This window comes from Strix aluco, chromosome 4 (genome assembly GCF_031877795.1).
Source record: "Strix aluco isolate bStrAlu1 chromosome 4, bStrAlu1.hap1, whole genome shotgun sequence".
NCBI lineage: Eukaryota > Metazoa > Chordata > Aves > Strigiformes > Strigidae > Strix > Strix aluco.
In genome coordinates, this window is record NC_133934.1 from 107027105 (window position 1) to 107051326 (window position 24222).

At 53.1% G+C, this 24222-nt stretch overlaps 1 protein-coding gene across 3 annotated transcripts in view; it reads left to right on the forward strand.

Moving 5' to 3' along the window:
- The first annotated feature begins 1408 nt into the window (after window positions 1-1408).
- TMEM63C (transmembrane protein 63C) overlaps window positions 1409-24222 on the forward strand; it is a 36841-nt gene continuing 14027 nt past the window's right edge. Inside the window, exons 1-2 of one of the 3 annotated variants that reach the window (XM_074824816.1) lie at window positions 1409-1430; window positions 24006-24120. The gene's annotated coding sequence lies outside the window, so the exon portion shown is untranslated. Of the gene's footprint in view, window positions 1431-4300; window positions 4417-4655; window positions 4793-24005; window positions 24121-24222 lie in introns of those variants that run through there. The other 2 variants (XM_074824814.1, XM_074824815.1) reach the window with 2 other exon arrangements.

Here is a 24222-nt window from a genome sequence, read left to right on the forward strand (position 1 = left end):
GGCCAGGACTGGTATTCATTGAGATGAGTGGTTGAGTTTAAGCTGCGTTGGTGGCTTGGACAACTTGAGCTGCCTGTGCTGAGGGCCCAGCCATGGTGCCTTTTGGAGTGGGGCTGGCAGTGGCTGGGCAGCACCGCAGGAACACGTTGCTTCCCCAGGCCAGCCAAAAAACTGAGGTCTGGGGCCATGGAGAAATCCCATGCCTTTGAGCACTGAACCCCACTGTCCCGCCTGACTGGCAATTGGGAAGAGCCAATTAGCATATCTAAATGTAACTGATTAGTGCCTGGTCACACAGCCTGGGTGGTGGGTGATGTTTGAAGCAGATTTGAAATTACAAGCATGCAGACACCAAACCACGAGGGAGGCGGCATGGGGGAGAGACGATTTCCCAGCTTAGCAGCTGCGGCCCCAGTTTCTCTGCTATTCCCAATGGCAAGCTGCCTTCAAGGAGCCCTGCAAAGGTCTGGGGTGAGCACTTGAAAATTAAGAAATTAACTGTTTTAATTAACGGAATTGAGGTGGCTGGTGTGATGGCAGCTCAGCCTCTGCTGCAGCTCTTTCAGCCTCTCCTTTTGCAAAGCACGAGTCCCATGGTGTCCTGTGGGAAGGGAGAAGCATCTTGCCTGGGGCCAGGGGTTCCCGCCAGGCAGACCCCAGTGAAGGGTGCAGAGCCCTCCCCTGTGCAGGGGAATGCAGGTCTGTCACAGCCGGCTCTGCCCCGGCTTTCAGGGGCTGTGTGTGGGAGGTGTTGCCCTGCATTTGGGTTCCTGGAGTGGGCTATGGGGCAGCCCTGGCCGGGCTGTGGATGGGGTTGGCAGTGCCTAAGCCTGGAATGGTGCCCGCAGCTCCCCTGTGCTCTGGGGACCCGGCAATGGCGCACACTGAAAGAAACTGCTGCCTACAGGAGCCCTGTTTCCTTAGTTACGGCAGGCAGGAGGTATTTCGGGAAGAAGGCAGGCAGCGCTAGGAAAGGCAGGCAGGTCTCGGGAGAAGACAGCTAACATTGGCCTGGGGAGCAGCCTCTCTCCTGCCGCCATCCCCAGGGCTGTGCGAGGCAGGGTGCTTCACCAGCACTTCCATTACGTGGTGACTAAAGTGCCCGGATTTCATTTTCCAGGTGTCCACTCCGTGCCCTGCAGTCCAGCTGGAAGAAATGCTGAGTGCCCATGGCCGGGGGCTGAAGTTACCACAGAAGGGCTGCAGTGCTGTGCTGTGCCAACCACAGGGGAAACTGCCCAGCATCGCTGGGTGAGTGCAATTTCAACCTCCTGAGGTGTGAGTTTCCACCTCTACCCGGAGATAACGCCCCACTTGTCCCAGGGGTGAGAAGATATTAATTCCTGCTTTTCAAGCATGAACATAGTGTAATGATGAGGAAAAAAATCCTCCGAGGAAACAAGTAATTCTGTCCTCGAAGCAGTTTGCAGGTAAGAAAGTCTGGGGCCGCATCCAGGGCTGTGCTATGCCAGCACCAGCCCTTTTGTGCCTTTGCCCATTCCCAGCCCCACTCCCCAGGTGCCATGTCCAGGCCTGCCTGCACCGCATGGCTTAATGAAGCCCCACACCGGCTCCCACCCCCGCACTAGGGAGGTGAGGGCCCTCTTCGATGGTTGCCTACAGGCAAGCCCGGGCCTAGGGCTCATGGGACACGCTCACCGCACCCCAGCTGGCCCATCCTGGTGGGGAGCAGTCAGCATGAGGACATCCTGGCAGCACTGTGCCATGCCAGGCTGGGCTGCCAGCCAGGGGCACAGACACATTCTTGTTGGCTCCAGGAGCAGGGAGCAGGGACTAAATGGTCTTTTCATTGCCGCACCCTTCATGTCTGCCCCCCAGCCTGGGCAAACTGCAGTCTTCCAGGGACATACACCAGCTCCATGGGGGTATTCAAAGGCACTTTTCCAGCTAAAGGCCACACCTTTGCCAGTGTTTGGCTGTGAAGCTCGGAGTCACTGGAGCTGCCCAAGAAGAAACTACCAGCCTTTTTTTTAAACATGGACAAAATAGTCTTTTTCTCCAGACATCATTCTCAGAAACAGTGGCACCATCTTGCCTGAAATGTGTCTAGACAAACTCAGGCTGAGTCCCTGAGCCTGCCTGGAGAAATTCAGCTTAAATATTAAAGCCATAAATGATGGAAAAGAGGAATTACAGTTGGGAGTATCACACAGACAGCAGGACATAATGCTACAGCTCTGACTGCGAAGCAGATCCCTGTGCCTCATCCTGCTGCTGCCTCTGGCTGCGGCTCAGTGTCTCTCCCACACTGCTGCAGGGTTATCAGCAGCATGGGAAGGACGTAACGGGCTCCTCCACATGCAGAGCTGAAGACTGAGCCACACGCTGCTTGTGCTTCCCAGGCGTGTGAAATGGCTTAAAAAACATGGGATGCCTAAGCCCTTGTGAGACTGGATCTGTAAGGCTCTTGAGCCAGTCATGGCCACTGAGGCCCAATACTTAACAGAAAATGAAAAAGTTTTTCTCCTTGTTTGGACTCCTCTCTGTTTCCCTCTTGGTTATTCTATTCTATTCTATTCTATTCTATTCTATTCTATTCTATTCTATTCTATTCTATTCTATTCTATTCTATTCTATTCTATTTTAGCTAGGCATAACCTGGGCCAGAGTCAGAAGAAACAAGTATCTCCAGGGAATCGCTTATGCATGGGTTATGTTTACCCAGCTTTGTGTGGTCCCTGATGTCTTGGTGGGCCAAGGGAGGGGGAGCAGGTGTTCACTCCTTTGGGACTGGGGTAACTCACCAGCAGCAAGGATGCCAGCTCTGCTCAGAAGTCAAGATTTCCCAGCAGCATTTGCCAGTTTAAGTCATGGAGCATATAGGTTTCCAGTTCAGTAGGTCAGAAAAGTCATGGTTTATGAAAAACACAGTCTGCACTTGCTGAGGAGTATTGAATATTGGGGACTTGGTGGCAGATCACAAGTCACAAGGCATTTTAGAAAATCCCCACAGATTTGTGTCTCCCACAAGCCCCCATTGCTCAGTGTTTGTGGAGCACATGTTGTACTAAGCTGGCGCAGTCCTCTGCTCTCTCCTGAGGCAGAGAGTGTCACCTGCTGCAAGGTGGCAGCCAAGGTCTCCAAGCCTTGGTGATGCGGTAGGACTGGTGCTGGCTTGTCTGGAGTGAGGGGGCAAGCTGTGTGACTTCTCCACATCATACATATTGCTGGGGCTGAAGGAGATGGCAGTGAAAGTGATTTGGAAATCTTTTTTTGTTCAGCTGTTCCTTAGGGTTTTAGGGATGTGTTGTTTGGGCTATGGTATCTCCTAGAAGTCACCAGTCCAGAATAAAAGTCTCGTTTGTAGTAAAGTTTTATCAAAAGCCATCGTGTTGTAGCTCACCTGTGCTCTGCACCATGCTCCAGCAGAGCACAAAGGAGCTGAGTGCTACCTCAGCCTTGGGGAGCCTGAAAAAAAAGACACTTGTTTTTCACCCCTTGGTTCCTCATGCTCCATGAGCTGTGTCAGTCTATTTCCACCTGCAGTATGAAGGGAGATTCTTGGCTGGCAGCTCATTACATGTTTTGGTTCCCTGATGCTTCTCCCGGTGACTTGTAGCTGTGCTTGCCTTTAAACGGCAGGGGCTTAGCCACTGGATTGTGCTTCTTCAGCCCCAAAAAGATGAAATGAGCCCAAACAAGACTTCAGAGGATGCTGCAGAGCAGCATTGTTTACTCAGCATCTGGAGAAGCCCCAGGTGTGGGACCCCAGGCCCCCATACGAGGCGGCAGCAATGAAGCACTTGGGACGTCAGTGGGACTTCCCTGCGGTCACATCGGTTGGGAACACCGGTGTCTGGGTGTGCTGCTGGGCGTTTCTCCAGCGCGGGGTGTGCTGCCCGCACCCTCCCAGGTTGGAGAAATGGGGAGCAGCAAGGTGGGATGCTTAAGGAAAAGCAAGCTCTCCAAGCCCCTTTGCACGCTGGTGGCTCAGGTCCCGTCCCAGCCGCCGCGATGGCAGGAAGGCAGGGCTGCTCAGCACAAATAAGACCCCTGGGAAGTTTCTTAGCTACCACCCCCGCCAAGCAACTGAGCGATGCTGCACCAGCGGGAGAGGTTTTTGCAAATGCTGTTGAGGTCTAAGGCGCTCCCATCCACCCAGCCCTGCCGCTGTGTTGCGGGCTGACCCCCGGGTGCCCCCGCGGTGCTGGCTGAGCGCCCCGGCCGCCCGCTGCCCTCGCCCCGGCGGCATCTGCCCGGGCAGCCCCCCCGAGGAGCCCGACAGCCGCAGGGGCTGCTCGGGGGGGGCTGCTGCGGCGGGCACAGCCTCAGACCCAGAAATAGCCCGAGCGGCGCAGAGCCCGCACCCAGGCGCTCTGCCGGCAACTCCCCGCACCCAGAGCCGGGGCCGCCGCGGAGCCGCCTCCTCCCCGCTCGGATGCCACGGGGCGCCCGGTAGGCAGCGCGGCGGGGGTCTCCTCGCCCCCGTTTCGGGCCAGGAGGCGGCTCCCCCCGCCGGGCCCGGAGCTCCGGCCACTTCTCGGCCCGGCGGCGCAGGCCCCGCCGCCCGAGCACGGGTGAGGCGGGGGGGGGGGGGGGGGCAGCAGCCCGGGGGCCGCGGCCTCTCCGCCGCAGCGGGGCGGGCGGGGGGGCGGAGCGGCGGCGGCGGCCTCGGCCCCTTCCTTCCCCTTCCCCTGCCGGTGCCGGTGCCGGGCAGCCCGCGGCCGGGCGGCGCGGGGGGGCCGCGGGAAGGGGAGGAGGGAGGCGGCGGGCGCGGCGGCGGGCGCGGCGCCCAGAGCGGAGCGGGGCCGGGACACCCCCCCCCCAGCAGGTCAGTGCGGTGCGGGAGGCGGCGGCGGCGGGGCGGGAGCCGCGGTCCGGGCTGCGGGGCTCAGCCGGCGCCTGGCGGGGCGGGGTCCCGGCGAGCAGTCGAGCTCAAGCGAGGGGTGACTGGGGGGGCTCCTGAGGTGCAGGACGGGCGGAGAGGGCGGGGGGCGTCCTGCCGGGGTGGGATGGGGGTGGGGAGGAAGCGGCGCCGTGCGAGGGGCTACTCCCGCCTGCCCCGTGCTTAGCTGCGCCTCCCGGGTGGGCCTGGCTTTGGGACTGCGCAGGGGGATGCCCGCGGCAACTTGCGGGACCCCCTGGGCAAGTGTGCCAGCACCGCCTCGGGCAGCGCCCACGTACTGCTCCCAGGGCGACTGCGGGTGCGGGATGCAGGGGTGGCCTTGGTTTGTTGTTGTGGGAGATTGCTGGGTGCTTGGCTCTGTTTAGACACTGGTTTACTGCCCTCATTCTGCACCACGTACCAGAGTGGCTTTAACTAATGCTTGATGGGCGGCTGAGGCCCGCCGAGACGTGGGGGCTCCCCTGGGCTGCTGGAGTAAGTCAGCGGCAGAAGCAGGGAGCCAGCCCCAGCCCCTCAGTGGCCTTCCCCAGTGCACACATGCTGGCCTGTGCTGTTGTCCTCTGATGCGAGATAAAATGTCATCCCACCGCTGTGTCATGCCATAGCTTGTGCTCGGTCCCCACGTCATCCTGGCCACAGAATGCTCCCTCTGGGAGCCACACCTGACGGTGTTGGGAGTGCTTCGTGCTAGCAGGGGAGAGGAGCGGGAATGTCTCCCCATTTCTCCCTCCACCTTTGAGAGACTGATGACTCTGAAAGGGCTGTTGGGTCAGGATGATCTAACACTGGCTGAGCTGCTTTCCCCCAATTTATGACTTCATCCAGATTTGTCCACAGATCAAGGCCCTGCTTTCTCCCTCACTTGCTTCCCCATCTTCTGTAGCAGCAGCACCGCTGCACAGTGGGTTTGCAATTCAGAAACCTCCTGAACAGAAGGGGTGTTATCCAGGAGAAAGAGAGACCTTTGTCTGACTGGCGGATGTTATTTCTGCATGAACATCTTTTTCCTTTTAACTGTTTAGCCACCATCTCCAGGACTGATGTACAGGCCTGACTTCTCCCTTTTCAGAGAGTTCAGGGGGGAGTGGGAGGTGAGCGGAAAGCTGGATGGGCAAATGAGGTATGAGAAAGCACCTTACCCCATGCTGGGGTTTTACAACGCTGTGTGACAGGTCAGGCTGCCTGTGTGAGTGGCAGAGAGACTGCAAAATGTGCCATTTGGGAAAAAAGGTGCTGTTGAAGTGGTTTGTTCAGAGGGGAGAGGAGAGAAAGTGTGGAAAAAACAGAAGGCACAAAGACTGGCCCTGAGACCAGACCTGAGCCTTGGCCTCACTGCCATCCCTGCTACCCTGCAAAGCGGTGGTCAGGGCTGGGCACCAGATGGAGAGGGAAACAGAAGCAGCTTTTTCATGAAGGGTTTGTCTTAAGTAGCCTGGCAAACAGCCATTGGCAAAGAAATAAATAATAAATAAAAGCAGGGAGGCCGCCGGCACCCCTGCAGCCTCTGACTCTGTAGCACATATGGGCTTTTCTGGCTTCCCTGTAAGCTTAAACCTCAGCCTGCTTCCCATGGCAGCATCCTGGCTCCCATCTTTCTGCAACTCTGTCTGAATGCCTTTCAGCTCTTTTATTTTTTTTCATGATAACACTTGAATCGCTCTGTAGCTGCTCTCCTCTTCAGAGCTTTCCCTGAGGTTAACTAGTTCATCCCTGGTTTGGTGCCTGCTGACAGTGGTAAGCATCGGGTGGTCCTGCAAACAGGGACAGAAATAGCAGAGCTTGCTGGGGATGCTGGTCAGGGGTGTGCCTACACAGGTGAATACTGTTCTCCTTCCACGCAGACTTCTGGCCCAAGGGAAAGTAAGGCAGATTTCAGTACAGCTTCAGAGCCTACATCTGCAGAGTTGTAAAAGGAGGAGTGTCACTGCTTTAAAATATTCCTTGCAGGAAATACTCCTGTCTTAACAGACTGCGAGAGCTTTCCTAAAGAAGCAAGGAGAGGGAGAAATGTTTCTAACACCCACGAGTGAATTCAATTGATATTAAACTAATCAGTCACCTAAACTCTTAGGCAAACAGTGTGCTGTGCGAATGCTGACTCCTCCATGAGTCCTGTAAACACCAAAGCCTTCTACTGTTGTCACTTCTGCAGTTGGTGAAACAGCTCTTCTTACCTACTTTAATTGTTGTAAATATATTTTGTCTACTTAGCCCTAAGTTTGAAGAAAACATTGCATTGCTGATGCAGTGTGCTCAGAGCAAAGTGGGTTTGCTTTGAGATTATTTCAGGAGAAGCAGCTCCAGTCCCAATTTCTTTCACTATGGCTTGATTACATTCAGTCCCTAACCAGCTATCAGGTCCGTCAACAAGAGGTCCTAGAGCTTTTGAGGATCCCACTTGGCATCTACCCACACTTTAAGATGCCTGAACATCTTTTAAAAGCTGGCTTGAAGTTATTGCTTCAAATGTAGCTGGGACTGGTAATTAGGCTCTGATCACACCTTGTTATTAGGTGGGGACAATGGCAACAGTTTGCTCACACCATTACAGCAACAATGGGACATCCCCGGCCAGGTAGCCATGCATAGCCCTTCCCATTGCCCAGGTCTCTATTGTTGCTGGTTAATGGGTGAGACTGGGCACGGCAGGTCCTACAGGACCTCTCTGCAGAGACAGAGGGAGGTGGGGTGGAGTGGTCTGGCGGGGGGCATGGGCTCCCCTCTCCCAGCCCGCTGCCCCAGGCCCTGCCTCACCCTCACCTCTCTGGCAGTTCAGCCATCACTCGATCTCACTCCTCCTCACCAGGTTCACTTCTTATGACTCATCTTGGTGGTTACCTAAGCCCAGCACTGTCCTGCTTTGCCTGTCCTGGTATGGCCCTCTCTTAGTGGATGGCTGTGTTGGTGTAAGAGCTGCAGCTGTGCTAAGGGCTGCAGAGAAAACCTCTTTGGCTGAGAAATTGCCTTCCTAATTGAAATTACTGTAATGCTGCCCAGCCTCTGGGGAGCATGAACACCATGGTATGGAAGCATTTCAACACCAGTTTCAGTTGTGCAGTTCCCAGCAGAGTCCCCATGAGAAGCTGTGGGTACCATTTTGACCAAGGAGGGGCTTCTATGCTGTTGTAGTTTGATCTCAAATAAAGATGTGTTTAAAATGGAGTACTAGAGCAGAGAGACTCAGGGCTCTTGTTCAGTGGGAGCATGTGAAAGCTTTGGGTGACCCGATTCCCCTACCCCCAGCACCAATGTCTTGTGTCTTGTCATCTGCAGATTGTGGGTGAGCTGAGAGGAAGGCAGGATCTGAGTGAGCCAAGCTCCACTGCACCCCCAAGTGCTAAAAGGCGGGTTGTGAGAGGTGGAAAAATATGTTGTCATGCTATTTTGAGTTCCTCCTAAGAGAGAGAGGAAGGGGCTCTGGCCCTGCTTCACTGGGGAGTACTTCATTGTTAGCTGAGAGTTGGTGGTAGGAGGCAGCTGGGGCAGGATGTGATGGAGATTGAGACAGTGAGCCCCTTGATGTGCTGCGTTGGATGGGCTAGAGGAGACTGAAATTCAGAGAAGGTAGAGGTGGGGAACTTAGGGCAAACCTCAGGTTTGGAAGGATAGCTGGGGAGCAGAGTCTCCATCCTTGCCCATATTCAAAATCTACCTGGACATGGCCCTGAGCAACCTCCTCTAGCTGACCCTGCTTTGAGAAGGGAGACTGGACTAGACAATCTCCCTTCAGTGTCAACACTTCTGTGATTATTTGTCCTATCTTCTGACAAATTTGGTCACCATGGGATAATCCCCCAGGCAGCATCGGAGAAAGGACCAGAAGTTTGGAGGTTTGCCTAGCTTCCTAGAGCCTGCAAGCAGTGGTCTGGAGGTCTTTACACCAGTAAGAGACTCCCAGGACTTGCAGGCTTCAGGCTGGGGGCATGCACCATTCCTTGTGTTTCTGGGCTGCTTTTCTCAAGGAGAGGTCACATATGGCAGAACTATGTGGAAGGGAAGTATAATGGCAAAAATAGCAAAATGAACTGAACTTTGTAGACTTCAGAATAAATCTGATCTGCGCCTTGTTGGGCTCTTGACCTGCTGCTGAGTAGGATTAAAGTAATGATTTAAATTAATGATAAGAAACCCACAACCTAAGTACCTAGTTTTAATCTTGCTGTGTTTATACACTTCCGCTTTTTTCCTAAGGACAAGCTGATTTTTAGTGATGAGTATGTTGTGGTGCTTAGGGCTGAGCAGGAGGCTGCACCATGCTTAAGTGGGTGGGTTTACAGTGTAACATATGGTTATTTAGATTCTTAATGTCGATATTTCTTGCATTAGAAAATGGTGAATGACACGTTTCCTTATTAGATATAACTTCACTATTTATTATAAATTTGGTCCAGCTGTATTTCAGTGGAGAATGAAATCCAAATCAAAATGCAGAAAGCAAGCATTTAAAAAATGGTTTCTAGTTGGTTAAATAAAACTGCTTAAAATGTGTGGGTCCACAAAAGAAAAAAGAATAAGTTTATGAAAACATTATTTGTATATGTAATGAATTTAACAATGCTATATTACTATACTATATTGTATTGCTATAATACTATATTATAGGAACAGAATTTTATTATAGGAGATATAAAATATAACGAATGATATAACCTGATTTCTTCTGGCTTTTAAGAATTCAGAACTAGTAGAGATTATCCTCTCACATTTCATCTTCATTGGGTTTGGAAAGGGAACCAGGCTCTCCTGCATTAACCTGCAGTAATTTTTTGAACTTTGACTAAACTAGTTAGTGTACTAAATTAATTGAAACATTTTTTTTACCTCTGCTTTCAAAACGGTTGCTGCTGTCAGAGCCACTTTTGCAGTTCATCAGGCTTTAGCTCCAGGCACTCAGCCACTGAGTGGATCTGGCAGCAAGGACATACTGCATGAATTTCTACTGACTAATTTTTTGCTGGTGAGAGTGATCCGAGGTCTTAGCATGTAGATTGTTAGAACCTCCAGTTTTAAATTGGCTGTCTTTTAATTTAAAAAGTTTTTAGTTCAGACAAAATCTGATTACTTTTAAGTCAGGTATATGTTTCCAAAAGTCATAATTCTTTTATTTGTTCTGGTTCCAAGTCCTCTTTATTGGTTTTTCTTTTCATATTACACTGATGCTAATCTTCTCATCAGGCAGTTTCACTGGATTTTTCTGTTGGGAGGTTTCAATCAAGTTTAATTTTCTTTCATCCGAGTTCTTAATTTCTTGTGTTTTCTTCCATGAAATTTCATCAAATTCTTTCTTGTTGAGAAAAAAAAAAAAAAGCCCAACAAAGCAAATACTGCTAATAACAGCTGCAGTGACTGGGCCACCTCCTGAGAATGGTGCATTTTGAAGACTTTTATGTTAGTTCAGTCATTGCAGGAAAGTCAGGGGGTGAATGTTTCTGCAAACAGAGTCCTCTGGGACACACTGGACTGGATAAACCTAGCTGTGCAAAACTTTAGTAATTGAACTTACAGAAATATGACCATACCCTAAGCCTTGTCTTAGGTACGTACGTACACTATCACGACTACAGTTTTACGTGTGTTCCAGGGTAATCATTAGGTTTCAGGATTTCTTCATCCTGGCAGCTATGTCTGAGGGGCTGGCTGTTTATTTAGACAGCCCCTGCACGGAGTCAGACTTAGGGGTTTCTTTCCCTCCATAATGAGGAGGTGAATTTCTGGCTCTTTGAAGGGCATGTTGTGGTTGGTTTCAGCAAAGAAGGGATTTCTCTCTACATTTCTTTGGGCTTGGGGTTTTTTTTGTGTAAAATATCTTGGGGACAGAATAAGTTTCTGTACGTCTGTGGCCTTTAGAGTCCCAGCTGGGAGCAGTGCTGGGGGATGTCCCTCCACCACCCCGGCTGCCCATGGAAGCACTGTGTCCTCCCCATCCCCTGGGGTGGGAGAATGGGTGTGCAGATGTGTGAGGGGACCTGCTGAGCTTTGGGTCCAGTCCTGCTCTCGGTGCTCCAGGCTGGCTGCCCGTCCCCTGAACATGCTGGGGAAAGCTCTCTGTTCCCTGGAGCTCACCTTGGTGGAGAGATGGGAAGCAGGGAGGGCATTTGTGTCAGCAGGATGGTATCTTACTCCCTCATTGAACACAGCTAATCCAGGTAGCTGGGTTTTGCAGCCATGCCCATGTGCGTGGCCAGCCTGGTGCTCTGCGCAGCACCAGCGGCATTGCTGGAGCCCACTCTTGGGTTCATGCTGGTACTGCAGCTCATTTAGCACAGGGTCTCTCCATGCCATGGTTAGCATTAGGAGGAGCCTTCCCAGTGCCTGCCTGTGGCTCCTCACACCTGGATTTCGGTCCTTTTTTGATCCCCTCCCTCCAGCATGATATCCATGTGCCCCGCGATGGAACTGTGCTGCCAGAAGAAGCATGGAAAGCAACTGGGCAGGATTTGGAGACCGGTGTGTCCTTGATGGTGGTCCTATCCCCAGGGAAAAGGCAACATTGTGGGATTTGGCATCACTTAAATAATCAGTATTAAACCCTCCTGCCACTCTGGAGGAGGGTTTGTCTGCCTGTGCAGAGCTCTGCTCGCCCTCCCAGGGCTGTGGTCAGGGATGTCAGGATGAGCCGGAGCCTCTGCAGTATCTTCAGTTGCACTGCTTTTTGTCTCTAGTAAGTGCAGGTGCGGTGCTGGCACTGGTGAAGCAGAGGGGTGTTTCAGGGCGGGATGTGCCCATGCTTTCTTTACTGGAAGTGCTGGTTGCCCCAGGGACCCAGGCTGGGAGGTGTCTCCTGTGCTTTCACCTTGGGTTTTCTCAAACCGGCTGGAGGCTCTTTATGTTTCCAGGTGGGGAGATGCTTCCCAGAGAAGGGACAGCAGCTATGCAGCACAGTATGTGCCAAACTGCCTCTTACATCAACCATGTAGTGGCTGAGGAGATTCAGACCCTCGCTCATTTAGTAAATGCCTTGCTGGTACCACAGAGGCTGAGTACGGGCGCTCACTGCAGGGCCCAGACAGACAAGAGCAGCGTTCATGATGGCAGGTTTGGGGTGTGCTGGGTGGGAATGCAGACAAGGAAAACAGCATAACCAAAACCAGGCGGAAGCAGGAGCTTGAGCTGGGGATGGGCCAGCACAGCTAGCCACTGTGAAAACCCCGCTATCAGTGCTGCATCCCCCAGCATCTCTCCCAAAACAGACACAGCCTATTTGATTCCTGCTAATTGTGGCAGGGCCTTGATAGCTGCTGGGCTGTGCAGAGGCTTGCAGTGGCTGTTGCTGGGACACTGCACCTTGCCTGGGCCCCCAGATCTCTTCAGCTGACTGTATTCCTGGTGCCAGCAATGCTGTGCCCAAAGTGCCCTGGAAGGACAAGGGGGCAGAGGCTTGGGGAGGATCCTTTTGCAGCCATCTGCTTCAGTACCTCATGTTTAATTTCCTTTCCTTTTCTCTTCCACATGAGCGGTGATGCTGTGGAGGGCAGGGGGTGGCTGCCTGGGGACCCTGTGCTGCTGGCAGGGTGGGCAGAGTGGCGCAGGAGCTGCCAGCCCTTCTCCGAGTGCCAGCCTAGCTGCGTGGCCCTGTGTGCAGGGAAGACAGGCTTCTGCAGAGAAACCAGGGACAATCTCTCTGCCTCCCTGCCCCTAAAACTTGCCATCCTGATATTTTTTCCCATTTTCCCCCTGATCCCAGATAGCCTTTTTCCAAGGCTGCCTTGCCCACAGAGCATTTCTGATGCCGGCTGTTCAATGTGGTGTGTTTCAAAGGATGTGACTCCCCGCCCCAAACCTGCCAGGCTGGGCTGACAGCCCCTACGCAGTGTTATGTCGCCTGCTCTTGCAGTGGGAAGAGCTTGCAGGTCGCTCCGTGACCACCCTGCTGCCAAATCTGCCATCTGTCTCACCACATCCTCTGGGCGATGCTGCGCCTCCCAGCCCACAGCTTCTGTCCTCTTGATGCCTTGTCCCTTTCCCAGCCCGGCTGCTGTACATGTCCAGATGTGACACTTCCTTCTCCACCTGAAGGGAAAGAAACCATTTCTTGTGTTTTCCTCTGTCACGTCCATCACTCCTGCCACCCCTTGTGCTGGCCATGGGCAGCTGCTGGCCCGTGGGCATGGCCAGCACAGGGCAGGAAGGCAGCGTAGTGGGTGCAGGCAGTGCCAGCCTGCGGCACTGGCACATCAGAGGCTGCGTGCTGACTGTCTGTGCCCCACTCACCCCTGTGTGGTGGGCCACCCATCAGCAGTAGGTGTGTGTTGGGGGGTGTCCTGAACCCCAGTCCTTGCCACGCATCTTGTCCCTGCTCCTGCTGGCTTGGGATGCACCAAAGTGCCCATCCCAACAGCCCTGTAACTTCCCTCTTTTCTCTGATGCTTCAAGGCCATTTGACTCCCCAGGTCCTCTCCATGGAGGAGACAAGAGCAGGCTGGTGGGTGTGATGGGCTGTCTGCCCTGCTCTGCTTGGCTCTGCTCTGCCCTGTGGCAGGTACGTGGCTGTGGCTGTGCTCCGGTGTCTTAGGCAAGGGGCATTCTCCGGGGGCAATGGAAGTGATGGGGATAAGCTGTCTTGTCGGTGCGCACGAGCACCTGTCACACCGGGAGGAGGCTGGAACAGTCAGTTGGTGCTTTGCAGAGCCGCATGTCTGCAGCTCCACGTGTGCCTGGGAGAGCTGCCTCCCTTCCTGGCTGCAGCAGCAGCAGCTTTCCTCTGATCTCCCCTGAAGGCTGCGTGGGCTGCAGAGGCAGCTGGATGTGTGTGCCAGCGACCAGGGGAGACCGACTGTGTGCTCCTTCCGGTGCCCCAAGCAAAAAACATCGACAGGCTGGCCCTGTGGGGGCAGGATTTGGTGGGAGGGCAGGTGGCTGGCCCATGGCCCAGGCAAAGGCAGCACAACCTGGTGTTGAAACTATGAGCCAGGTTTACATCTCTTCCTCCTTTTCAAGGACCAAATTTGTGTACACACCAGGGTATAGGTGGTGATTTGTTGGGTCCCCTATGGATGCATCCCAGGATGGAGGTGACTGAGTCAGGCCTTGGGGAGCACCTTCTGTCCTTGTTCTCCCTTTGCAGGCCCCTGTGTTCACCATCAAAGGCTTCCCCTTCCCTTTGATGCACTGTTGATTCAAACCAGTATGCTGAGAGCTAATTCCTCTGACACGGCTGGATGCAGCTAGTGCAGCGGCTGCCGGGGCCATCCCCACTTGTGCAACCTGCTGGTGCTGGAGCCTTCACTGAGCTGCCAGTTCCCACACTCCCAGGGCAGCGGGATTCATGCTGGTCGTCTGGTGTTACCCAAATCTGCTCAGAAGCTGGGCAGAGGTGGAAGGAAAGCCTCATCGGGGCCAGGATTGGAGAGTGGTGTGCTCCTGGGCTCCTGCTACAGCCCAAACCTCACTCTGCTCCTGGCATCAAGCACAGGCAATATAAATGTTCTAGCTCTGCAGATGCTCTAAAATCATATTTTATGTATGTGTGTATATATAGTGCTGTAACCCACTGCTCTCAGGAAGAAGTTTTTGTGCTTGCAGAGAGGGGACCTGGGCAAGGCAGGAGTGTTTCTTTGTTCCTGCAGCAGAATCAGCTGCAGGGGACGTTGTGGCTGCTTGAAGCTGGGGAGTAGCGAAGGGAGGGAGGCTGGGAGCAGCTGGGCGCCAAGGCCTTCCCTAGACCAGTGTGGAGGGAAGTGCATAGGTGGCCTGAGAAGGGGATCAATGGGACAAGCATGACACTGCCCACCTTATACTGGCCCCTGGGAGGCTGTGGGATGAGGGTGCTTGGGGGCAGGGTGCCCCTAGATCCCTATCAGGCAGCAGCAGGCTGAAGTGGAACAGAGCTTGGCCCAGCAGCATGGGTGCAAGACCCCTGCTAGCCCGTCATGCAGCCGTTCTTGCCCCCATCACACAGCAGGCTTGCGGGCATCAGCCATGAGGAGGGCTGGCTGGAGCTCAGCAGCTGAGAGCAACTGTGCAGGGGATTTGTGCACTTTCTCCACCAGCTCAGCAGTGAGGTCCCTGCCATCCCCAAGCGCACCATGCCATCCCAGCCAGGCAGGACACCAGGGTGCAAAGCCACTGGAGTTGCGTGGTCCAAGCAATGCGGTATTGGGCTTCCTGGTCTGCGTCCCCCTCGTGCACAGCCCAAGTCCTCTCCTTGCCAGTCTTCTCCTTCCCTCTGCCCTGGGGTGAGGTTCCCTCCGCTCACTGGTGATGACTGTAGCTGTGCTGGCTGCTCCTGTGGCTGGCAGTCTCTCTGCAGCAGTTGGCTTTATAAATGGCAGCAGATAAACCTCCCACTCTCCTCTCCACCTCCCACAGCTCCCTGGTCCCCAAACAGCAGAAGGGACACAGGGAGGAAAGAGCTGCCTTTTCCCCCATCTCCAGGGACCACAGTGCTCCTGCACCTTGTGGCACTGTGAAAGGTGCCCACGACCTGCAGTGACAGCTTCAGGCTGGCTCCCGATCACAGCGCAGCTGCTCCTGGTTTCCATATATGTTTCCACAAGGGTGTGTTTATTGCAGCAGAGGTGGCATTTTCCTTCACAGAGGCCTTAAAATCTCCCTCTGGTTGAGCATGATTACCTGGATGGAGGAAGAAGCAATCTGCCTGTAAATGCCTGGCATCCCACCACTGACGCAGCCTTGCTGAGGGGTGCCTGCCTTGGTCTTCGATGCCAAATGGGAGCTGGGGCTGCCAGGCTGGCTGTGCGTGGGCACAGCATGCCATGGTATTGGAGCTGGCAGGCGATAAGCAACCCAGTGCTACCCTTTGCGGTGAAGCTCAAGCCCTTCCCTAGCGCTGGCTGCTGCAGTGGCCCTCAGTCACACAGGCAGCAGGGGCTGGAAGTTGTCCTCATCTGCGCGCATTGTTAATTAATTGCAAGTGCAGGGGTTGCTCTGGGGACTGCAGGCAGCATTCAGAATCCCAGCTTGAAGCAGGGACCTGGTGGTACCAGGAGGTGTCTTTACTGTTTTCCTGAAATACTGTTTTCCTGAATGCACATGCATGTGCATGTGTGTATGTTAACGGAGAGCCCCAGGATGACTCCCTGTCTCTTTCCCACTTCTAAGCAACGTGGGTCTCCATTCCATACAGTCAGCCCCGGCTTTTTCATAGAATCACAGAAAAGTGTGGGTTGGAAGGGACCTTTAACGTCATCTAGTCCACCCCCCCCCCTATAGTGAGCAGGGACATCTTCAACTAGATCAGGTTGCTCAGAGCCCCGTCCAGCCTGATCTTGGATGTTTCCAGGGATGGGGCATCTACCATCTTTCTGGGCAGCCTGTTCCAGTGTTTTACCACCCTCATCATAAAATATTTCTTTCTTATATCTAGTCTGAATCTACCCTCTTTTAGTTTAAAACCATTACCCGTTGTCCTGTCACTACAGGCTCTATTAAAGAGTCTGTCCCCATCTTTATTATAAGCTCCCTTTCCTGGCTCTCTGCTCTCAGCCAAAGCCCACCAGCAGCCCGGCAGCTCCCTGTGCTGCGCTTGGGCTGGGCCTGGCCTGTGTAATCCTTTGTGCTGAAGAGCGTTGATTTAAACATTATCAGAGGACGAGGGCACACAACGCAGAATGAGCGACGGGCCTCTGCCCTGGGGAGCTTGCAGCCCAATGAGCTTATGTTTGCTCGGTGCTTTGCACACACAAAGTGCAGTGTGAGGGGCTAAACGTGCTGTGTGCACAGCAGGATATTGAAATATAAACCAAACACGGGTTAGAGACAGCCTGCAGTGGTAGCTTAGTCAAATGTGGTGAAAAGGGCTGGGGGTGGAACAAATAAACTCCACTCCGGTTCTTCCTTCCCAGTCGCTGTGAGCTGGCTCCAGCAGCCACTGGCTTGCACATGTGTGTAGGAGGTGCTGGAGAAGAGCTGCTCTGTGCACGGCCTCTCCCAGGTGCCGGCCCAAACAAACCTCTCCAGCTGTAGATCTCACCGTAAGCACTGTTTGTTCTTGGTTACCTGGGGTTTAGCTTTATTCTTGCACCAAGGAGCACTGCAGCAAGTCAGTGCTGCCCTGCTTGGTCCACAGCATCTCTCCGAGAGAAGTGGCTCATGCAGGTGGCTGCCATACTGTAGAGGAAGGCCCCAAACGTGGTCCTGCAGAGAGCCCAGCTGGAGACTGGGGGCTGGGATGCCTTCTTGTTCAAAAACCTCATACATGGAGCTTAGTCTGTCCCAGTGCCAAAATGTGGCCACCCCGGGTCTGCATGGTGATGCTGGGGAAGAAGGGGAGGGCAGGGAGCTGGGGGTGACTACAGGGGGACATGGCAGGGGAGAGTTTTGCTCTCAAATGCTGTATTGGTTTCTGGTGAGTCCCTGGGGCAGCATGACCTTGCACAGGGTTTCCTGAAAGTGGTGGCAACCTGCCACTCCTGAGAGCAGAAAAACTTGCTTGGCTCCCTAAAATGGGGCCACAGTCTTGCCCTCCTGGTGCGTTACATTGTTTAGATGGTCAGTGTTGGCGGGGCAGGTTGGGAGTGGTCGGTGAAGAGTGGGGAGGACACACATTTTCTGTCCCAGGAACAGACACCTCTTCCCTCATCCTGCTGCCCATGTGGTCCCTCGCAGTGGGTTCCTGTGCCTCTGTGCCATCCCTTTCTGTGGGAAGCTCCCAGAGGGCCAGGGACACAGACAAAGCATTGGGAATGGGAGCAGTGGTGCCGAAGGCGGGCTCACCACCGAAGGGAAGGGTCTTACCATGGGGTTTGCATCCCCAGGGCCTGGGTGGGCTCATGGGCCAGCCGCTCCCTGACACCATCCTGCCCTAGTTGTCAGTGAGCCTGGGGGGCATTCATGCCCCTCGGTGGGAGAGCTTATGGGTGAGTAAGGTGAGGTTTATTTACACCATCCTTAAGCAGATTTATTTTACTCAGCCACATGCTCACACTCATTTTCTTACTGATCTCACTGGCTCCCACACTCATACCCACTATTGTCATAAGCACCCTGCCACGTGTAGTCACTTGTGGGTGATATGGGGACAAGGAACACTGGCTGCCAAGTCTTTCTGACCTCTCTGGGTAATCATATCTTCATTGGCAATGACAAAACTCATCTTTGAGCAGGTGTTTTACACCTGTTACAAGTCATCAGTTGCTGCAGAGTGGTCCTTTGCCTCCAAACCTTACTGACCCGAGCCTCCATGGCCCACCTGCCACGTTGCCACTCGTGGTGTGGTTCTCCTTGTTTGGAAGATGCGTCTGATTTCCAGCAGCCTAATGGCATGGGCTGGTGTATGTCCCATGTGAGGCAGCTGCTGGTGGGTTGTCTATGCCGTGGCCTTAGCAGGATGTAAGCATAGCATTCACAGCAGTGTCAGTGTTTGTGCTGCCAATCTCTCTGCATCCAGCGCCTTGGCTCCCTGGCGGGATCTGGCTCCACTCTCCATGGGTCTGTGTGTGAGCCTGCCCTGAAGATGCTGAAGGTGGTGCAAAGAGCCCTGCCCAGGAATGCTGCTGCCCCATTCCCACTTGCCCCACAGGCCACCAGCGACCTGATCCTCTCTTTGCTTTTTCAACCTGGAGGACATGACTGTAAGAGGAAAGGGCAAAGGGAGACCCAGGGAGGAATGCCTTGGACCCCTGTGGGGTTTTGGAGGGCTGTGTCTGTGGTCCCATCCCCTCTGTGCTCATCCCCCTCAGGAATGGATGTGGCCTGTGGTGCACCTGTTCTCCCACGCACCAAGCTACAGGGACAGAGAGGTCACCATGCCCTTTGGTGGCAAAACTGCCTCTGCCTGGGTGCGCGCTGAGCTCAGCACAGGGTGTTGATGAGCCTTTTCCCAGCCCAAGGTCATTCATTAGGTGTGCTGAGTCAGTGGCAGTGGCTTGGGTTTCCTGGCCTCTCCCTCACTGCAGTCCCGCAAGGTCAGTCACTGCAGTCCCTCATGGTGGGATGCCAGAGGTTTGCCTCCCTGCGCAGTCCTGGGCACACCAGGGCACGAACCTGATCTTCCCGTTATGGTGGTCCTCGTTTTCCACTTCTGCAGCCTGGCCATATCTCCTTGCAAAGGAAGAAGGACACAGAGGCAGTCAGGTAGCAGGGACGCTTGCTTTCTAGGAGACATGGTCTGACTCCTCAGCTTGGCTTTTCTGCTGGCTTTGCGTGGCCACAGACAGCTCCATCAGCAGCCCTGTGCCCAGGCTGCCCACCTGCCAGCCGAAGTGAGTAATGCCCTCCCTGCTGGAGTGGGATGCTGAGACTGGGTGAGCGCAGGCATGCCGAGAAGCCCAGCTTAGTCATCTGAGTGCTCCCAAGGCTTTGTTTTGGTGTTTTGCTACTCCAGCTGTCCGTGAATCCCCTAGCAAATGAGTTTGCTGGCAGGGTGCTTCAAGGGAAAGATAAATTTTGAAAAATTGCATTCGCATAAAAGACATGCCTTATTTTTAATTGGAAATCTGATTCTCTGGATTAGTGCCCACCCAACCGGAGAGAAGAAGCATATGCTGGTGAATCAACAAAACAAACAGGGCACTGAATATTCAAGACAAACCTTACACACTGGAAATGCCTCATAGAAATTATCCAGCAAATCACTTTCAGTGATAAATCTCATACATTCGCTGTCCATTCACAGCCATCGCAAAGAAGTGAAAGAAGGATTGCCTTTCTCTATTGCCTACATGTTTTCTGACCCTATTTTAGCATCTTTCCTCTAAGTAAGACCTAAATTGGGTAGACCATATATTGTGATTTCTGCCTCTGTTATTGTTTCATTTTCCCAGTTGCAACCCTGTCCACTCCTGTGTTTCTTGACTTGCCTGTTGTTGTCGCTCCTTCAGGACAGTGGCTGCTCTGAGGGACACCTGTGGTGGGCATGTGGAGGCACTGCCTCATACACAGCTAACAGGAAGCTCTCCCAACACTTTTTGGAAGTGAAGGTACTCACACAGCTCTGTTACTCACAACAATATTTCCTCCTCTGGCCCTTAAAGATCAGGAAAAGCACAATGGCAGTGGCATACCTGGGAACGGGAACTGATCTGGCAATGCTATGGGGTTTGTTTGGACCTTTAAGATACGATCACAGAGTGCTGTCGCTGGAGTATTGCAAAATGCTGAATTATCTCATATGTCTGGTGTGAAAATTTAGCTTAGGTGTTTTAACAGCAACTTTTAAGCCTGACCTACAGTGTCCATGTGATCTCTCACTCTGTATACCAAGTAAGGTATCTCCTCCAGTTGGAGGGAGGTTGAACATGTCCTACAGGTCTGAGTTCAAGCTGTTCCTGGTGCGCGTGAGCACAAATCTTCTCTCACAGTTTCTGCTGCATGTGCTGTTCCAAGAACATTTACATGATTTACTTTTAGCTGGTTGTTCCCAACGGTTATTTTAATGGTAACGCTGCAGCTATATAATTTGCATAAGCTTTTCTAAGAGTAGCACCATAAAAGGTGAGATTAGCTGGAACAAACGGTCTAGAGAAGTACTGGTTTGGGTATTTGGAGGTGGATTTCCATGGGTATCTGGGGGTGAAGGGACCAGGGAAAAGGCAGGAGAATGAGCTTGAGATCATCTTCAGAGGAGTTGTGATACACTGCAAGGGCTGTGTTACAGACCCGAGCATGTTATGATGGCTCCTTTGGGCAACGGAATTGGAGGTGCCTCAGAGAGGGGACAGAGCTGGACCAGTGGCTTCAGGTGTCTTCTGCTCCTGAAATTACTCTGTGCAGTAACACTCTGGCATTGAAACAGCAATGCTGGGTGAAGAGACAGGAACCGGTTGGGCTGGGTGGGTGAAGGCTGGCGTTTGGCAGGCTTGTGGGTAGCAGGAGATACTAGCACCATCTCCAGGAGGAATCCATTGCTTTTGGCCACCAGGAGCAAAATATCTGCTACTGGGGGAAGGGGGCAGCAACAAGGACTTGATAGGGAAAGACAACCTGTACCGATCCCTGTGAAAATCCCCCTCACCCTGCCATCCTCCAGCAGGATGTTCCTCCTACAAGTGTGAAGAATGTGCCTAGAAACAAGCTGCAGGATATTACCACCAGGTAGTGGAGTGTGGTGGTGAAGAAGGGACTCGGAGGTTGCTAAGAGTCTCCTTGTTTATTTGCTGAAGGTCCAACATCTCCCTCGGTCAGAGGCACACTCTCCTTGTTAACAAAAAGGTGATGAATTATTTAGCAGCTGAAAATGCCAGATGGCGATGGCTCTGCTGCTTACAGGAGGAGGGGAGGGAGGGAGGGAGACGTGCACATGGGGAGAACAGATTGAGAGCATCTCCGTAGGAAAGGGCTGACCCTGGCCAGAGGTCCCAGTGGCCCAGGTGGTTTCACAGGCGCCTGACGGCAAGCAGGAGGCAGGCGGCCAGGGCAAACAGCTGCTGCTTGCCAGAGTGACTCACTCATTTCCCACAGGTCTCCCCTTGTTGTAGTTCCCTTTTCAGGGGTTGTTAACCCAATGGGGCCAAGCTGGCCTCGAAGTACGGCACTCCCAACCCTGGCTGGGGATCAGGCCACGACTGAGGGCACTACAGGGAGGCTTTGCCAGCCCATCCCTCACTTCACATCTGGCTGCAGGGATAGTGATTCAGCCCCAAGTCTACTGGGATGCCCTTTGGAGCAGTATCAGCATATCTCAAGTGACATGGCAGTTCTTTTGGGAGCCACACTAATGGTCAGCTGTCCCAGCTTGGGCTATGATGTCTCCAGACACCATGGACTGGCCAGATCAATACGTATAGGGACCTCCGAGGAGAACTGAAGATGCTGTAGGCAGGATGGGCAGATTTGTAGCAGTCACTGAAGCCCATGCCCCAGGTGACACTGCACCATATGCACAGTAAGAGGGACTACCATGGGTCTGCGTGTCCTGGGGATCTTGATACCTGTAGTTCAGTGGCTTCTGATGTCCCTTCAAGGCATCTCTGCAGGTAGCCAGATGCCAGCCTAACCCTGGAGTGGGATGAGCCTCAGGCTCTGCTGGGCTTATAGCCTTGGTCCAAGCATCCCAGTGGATGATTTGGTCCAAGCTTCCAGTGGAGATTTTTTGCAGGGCTGGAGTTTATGCTTCAGAGATGAAAAAAATATCAAGCCACTGTCTCTCTGTGTTTAATTTGGAAACTGCAGGCACCAAGAGTAGTTCTTAAGTTCTTCAACCCTCTTGAGAGCTTGGGTTAAGAGTCCCTTGGGAATCCCTGGTGACCACCTGATTGCATTTGTCAGGCTGTCAGAGCCGTTTGTTTTTTTTTTTTTTAATCAACTCTGTGTTTGAAAACCTCCCTCTTCCTAAGTCTTTCCTTTCCCTGGACGAAGAAGTCAAAGAGAGTCAGTGTCTCAGGCGTGTAACCTGTGTCAGCTCCTGCCCCAGCATCCCCATCCTACCCACTGTGCTCAGCCATGGGGTTGTCTGGGCCCCTCAGGAGCTTTAGGACAGGACTAATCGTCTCAAGCAGGAAGCTGTGTGGTCTAAGAGAGAGAGAGGCTGAGGCTACAGCAGTGCACATAAAACCACGTGCTACTGTAGTCTCCCATCTGTCACACTGACACAGCAGAAGTAAATGTTTCCCAACAAAAGCAAATCTGTGTAGAGCTCAGGAAGATCCCCTTTCTAAGACAAGGCATTTTGTGCGTGCTCTGTCTGTGCTCCCCAAGGACCTCTCAATCAGATTTCCTTTGGTGTTGAAGAAGAGTTGATCCTCTTTGGTCTTGGTGAGAAAAAAACACCATAAACACTTGCATCTCCAGGTCCCTGGAGATGCTGGCTGTCTTTGTTTTCATCCTCCTCCATTGCTTAATCGGACCATGGCTCCTGCTCTTCCTCCATCCTGTCCAGGGGATGCAGCAAGAATCAGCTGTTGCTGGGTGACTGCAGGGGCTGCAGCAGGGTCTCAGTTGTGGCTGGAATATAGATAAAAAGGAAGAGTAGGACTGAATGCCCATGGCCTGAATACTAAGCTCACCGGAGCACATGTTAATAAGCACACTAAAGTTTCATGTGGCCTTTGCACTGGCCACAATATACTGGTCACAATATACTGTGCTTAGCATGTCTGCAGGGTAAGGCACTCATGTAACTCCTTATAAAATTCAGGCAGGCCAGAAGATGGGCTTGTCAGGAGCACAAGTCCCCGAGAATGGAGGTGTAAATAGCTGTGGTTGAAAGGGCTCCCTTGGAGGTCATCTGATAAAAGCCCTTGCTCAGGACCAGGCCAACTTCAAAATTATATTTTGTTGCTCAAGGCCTCCAAAGACAATGCTTCTTTGTCTAGTTGTTCGCCCCCACACTGGTAACCTCAGTCTTCCCTTAAGCAGGGTCTTCAGCCCTTTGGGTTTATCTACCTAAAAAGTACTAGACATCCTAACTCAAGGTCTTTTTGGAAGAGACATTAGGGATCCAGCTTAGCTGCCATTTTGAAAACCCCCAACAACCTATTAATGGACCGTCATGAGAGCACTCTGAAGACCCCCCACTGTCCCAGCATGCATATTACCCTGGCGATGTGGTTGGTCTCACCACAGTCATAGCGGTCCTCCAGGCACCAGGAGCAGCTGGCTAAAAGTACCGGTGGGGGCTCCAAGGCATGGAGACATGGCAGGCACATGAGAAGACACTCTGGCCCTTTTGTCCCCACCCTGGTTTTTTTAGTGTTTGCTGTGCTGGTTCCCTCTCCTCCTGTCCTTCTGGTGAGTGCAGTGGCCATTCAGCACCGTCTTGGCACACAGGTCTGTGGCATCCCCATGAGTAACAGCCATGCTAGCTGCTGTAGGATGCTTATTCCCAGGGGTCCCAGGCACTGCAGGTTTGGAGAGGATCCTCTCCTACCTAAAGATTGGCAGAAGAAAAGGTTTTGGAAACAAGCAATGGTCTTGGCCATTAATGGCCTTTAAGTGTTTCCTACCAGTGAGGACTGTAGCCTGCGGTATCAGCTCCTGGGGAGGTGGGGGGAAATATGGTATTTAGGGTTTTGAGAAGCTGATTCTTCTGAAGACATCAAGATACCTTGGAAGGAGCAATTATGATCTGATGGAAAGACAGAAGGAAGGTCCCATGACTCCTGAGTCACACAGATTGTGATGCTGGAGAAGTGAGGGCTTAAGGGATGTTCCACATGCAGTAGATATCTGGCTGTGGGGAACAAAGCAAGCACATCCCCAGCAGCCCAGTTGTTAACACCATCATTGCTCTTATTCTCAGAAACTCAAGCAAATGCTTTGGCTCCCCATTCCTGCCTGCTGACTGCACCAGGGTGGCCATGACACGACGCAGCTTCCAGGACTGAGGGGCAGAGGTGGTGAGAAACCTGTGCCAGGTATGATGGAAACATAGCATGGGGTTTAATGGGGTGGGGAACAGCTATGAGACAGCTGTGAGATTTATTCAGCAACACCCCCTGCCCTGTGTCCCACACCCC